General features: G+C 39.3%; 1 non-coding gene across 1 annotated transcript; it reads left to right on the top strand.

The window, feature by feature from the left end:
- Positions 1–2,789: 2,789 nt before the first annotated feature.
- Positions 2,790–2,897, top strand: LOC111759223 (U6 spliceosomal RNA). Its single transcript, XR_002793293.1, has one exon. It is a non-coding gene; the product is annotated as a U6 spliceosomal RNA (small nuclear RNA).
- Positions 2,898–3,593: the final 696 nt, after the last annotated feature.

Genomic DNA, 3,593 nt, shown 5'->3' with positions numbered 1-3,593 from the left:
TAACTGTTTTGGGAAAAATTTTGGCAGTTCTTCAAAAAGTTAAGAATTACCATAAAACTCAGCAATCCCATTCCTCAGTATATATTGAAAATAACTAAAAAACATATGTTCACATACAAACATATGTTCACAAAGAACAAATGCTCATATTAACATAATTCATACGGGCCCAAAAGTGGAAACAACCAAATGTCCATCAGTTGATGAATGGGTAAACAAAATGTGGATTATCTATACAGTGGAATAGCATTCAGCCATAAGAACAATTGAAGCACTGATCCATGCTACAACACGGATGAAAACACCATGGAAACACCACGCTAAGTGAAAAGTCTGTAATGCAACCACATGTTTTATGATTCCACTCATATAAAGATCCAAAATAGGGAAATCTATAGATACAGAAAGTAGACCAGTGGTTGCCAGGGGCTGAAGGGAGGGGTAATGAATAGTGACTATTAATTGGTATAGTTTATTTTGGGAGTGATGAAAATATGAAGGCTGCCAAACCTGTGAATACACTAAAAACCATTGAATTGTGTACTTTAAAAGTGTGGAATTTATGGTATGTGAATTATATCTGAATTTTGTTTCAATTTTAAAAAAAGAAAGGAAAATAAGATTGTTCTAACCCTACAGGATAGCATATCAAACATTTAACTTGAAAATTGCAATATCATTTGACAACAGGATAGCATGGTTTATGTAATTGCTGGTAATCTGTGAATATCTTTCCTATGAACTATCAGAGGCCTGGTACTTGCCACTTCTGACATATGATACTTAATAGTGAGTACACATTTCTCCCTGAGTAGCGTGTGTCCACCCAATACCTTGCACAAAGAGGCTGCCAAATCAGGGAAGACCAGAAGCCAAATGCTGAAAACCCAGGCACAGAAACAGAGACCAGAGGGCTAGAGGGAATGGGAAGAGGCAGTTTAGGGAGGCAGTTCTGCTCTTGTTACCCTCGTCTTCCAGCTGCATCACAGGGTAAGGAAGGGGTAGCTGTGTTCAAAGAAGAGAGGCACAAGGTTCAATGCAGGACTAGGTCAAAAACCCCAACAGCCCTCCTCTAAGGTCTACAAGGCCTTCGCGGTAGTTATTAAAGCACATACAGGCATCCCAGTTTCTTCCTAACATAGACACATCACGGTAGCTGAGGGTCACAGATGTTTCTCCAGGATACCCTCCATATTTCCTGGTGCTCCTCAAAGGGATGCTTTGGTAAAAGGGCCACAGTCTTCCAAGTTCTTTGGCAGACCCAAATCAGAACTTTTACATTGGATTCACCCATGTCAGGCCAATCTCCAGGAGTTTCCCATCAGCACCCAGCGTCCCCATCACCTCAGGCCTTTCCTACCATGGTATATAAAATACCATTCACCTTCTGTGGTGGTTTGAAGCTGTGTGTACCCCAGAAAAAACATGTTCTTAAATTTAATCTGTTCCTGTGAGGGTGGACCTATTATAAGTAGGACATTTTGATGAGGCTACTTCAGGATTGGGTCTTAATCCTTCTACTAAAGTCTTTCATAAGTGGGATGAATATAGAGAAAGAAAAAGAGAAAACCATGGAAGCAAGAAGCTGAAATCAATGAAACCTGTGAAGAAAAGGGAAAGACCTACCGACGCCACCGTGCCATGTGGCAGGGGAGCCAAGGATCTCTGGTAGCTGGTCTTCTGGAAGAAAGCATTGCCTTAATGATGCCTTGATTTGGACATTTTCACAGCTTCAAAACTGAATGCTAATAAATTCCCTTTGTTTAAGTCTACCCATTTTATGGTATTTACTTGGAGCAGCCTTTTCCCAAATCAACATTTCCACCCAATACACTCCAAACCTGCACCCTCTCACTACAAACTTATCCTGTAAATGAATGAAAACTATGCAAGTCACAGCTCTTTCTTAAGCAGATCAACCTATCCTCTAACCTTCAAGCTAAAAGGGCAGTCCTTAGGCCATTCACCTGGTAGCATAATCATAAATAAACATGACCAATGAACATGGAAAAATGGTGGACCTAATTAATAAACAGAGATATGCAAATCAAAAAAAGGAAACATCATGTTTCTCCTATAAAATCGGGGAAATATTTTTAACGATGTTACCTATGTGTTTAATGGTTTGGCTATTTTTTTAAATATTTATTTACTTTCCCCACTTCCTCTCCTCCCGCCCTGCTGTTTTTGCTGTCTGTATTGTCTTCTCTTCTCATTTTTCTCCTCCAGGATTCACTGGGATTCTGATGTGGAGAGAGGTTCCCTGTCAATTGCGCCACCTCAGTTCCTGGTCTCTGCTGCACTTCACCTTGACTCTCCCCTTGCCTCTCTTTTGATGCCTCATCATCTTGCTGCATGACTCACTTGCAAGGGGCACTGGCTTACCATGTGGGGCACTCGTGTGGGCACTGGCTCACTGTGCAGGAACTGGCTCACCGAGCGGGCACTTGCACAGGCACTGGCTTGCCACACAGGCATGCTTTCTCTTCTTCTTTTTCACCAGGAGGCCCCAGGGACCAAACCCATGGCCTCCCATAAGGTAGGCACAGGCCCTATCACTTGAGCCACATCCACTTCCCTTGGTTTAGCTATTTTTAAAGGTAGTGAGAGTGCTGGAAAGTGGGCAGTATCATGTTCTGTTCATGGGAATAAAAATGAGTCCAACCTTATGAGTGGTAATTTTCACTCAACATCAAGTGCCTTGATAGTTATTCAATTTCTGTGGATTTTTTCTAAGAAAATAACCAAGTTTGTGCTTAAAGATTTAGATTCAAGAATAATCAGAGAATGTGCTCTGTTCAGCAGCACATATTCTAAAATTAGAATGATACAGAGATAATTAGCATGACCCCCTGCATGAGGATGACACACCAACATGTGAAGCATTCTATATTTTTTTAAAAAGAAAAAACAAGGAATTATCAGATAAAATAATCAAATATTTAGGAATCAGTTTAACCAAGGACATAAATGACCTGTGTTCAGAAAACTACAAAACATTACTAAAAGAACCAAAGAAGACCTAAATAAATGGAAGAACACTCCATGTTCAAAGATTGAAGACCAACTATCAATAAGACATTAATTCTACCCAAACTGATTTACAGTTTAAACACAATCCCGATAAAAATTCCAACATCCTTTTTTGTAGAATTGGAAAAGTCGCTTATCAAATTTACCTGGAAGGGTAAGGGCTCTTAAATAGCTAAAATATATTTTAAAAGAAGAATGAAGTTGGAGGACTCTCACTTCTCAACTTTAAAGGATACTACTTAGCTACGGTGGTAAAAAAAAAAAAAAAAAGCATGGTAGTAGCAAAAAGATAGACACATTGACCAATGGAATCAAATTTAGAGCTTAGAAATAGACCCACATCTACGGTCAAGTGATTTTTGGCAAGGCTGTCAAATCTCACCTGCTGGGACATAATCGTCTATTCAACAAATGGTACTGGGAAAACTGGATACCCATATCTAAAAGAAAGAAAAAGGATCCTTAATTCACAAAAATTAACGTACAAATTTTAACTCAAAAATTAACGTGCAAAAATTAACTCAAAATGGACCAAGGACCTAAATATAAAAACTAGAATC

The sequence above is a fragment of the Dasypus novemcinctus genome, chromosome 8 (genome assembly GCF_030445035.2).
Source record: "Dasypus novemcinctus isolate mDasNov1 chromosome 8, mDasNov1.1.hap2, whole genome shotgun sequence".
NCBI lineage: Eukaryota > Metazoa > Chordata > Mammalia > Cingulata > Dasypodidae > Dasypus > Dasypus novemcinctus.
The sequence above is the reverse complement of the archived record's forward strand: the minus strand, read 5'-3'. Positions and strand labels throughout refer to the sequence as shown.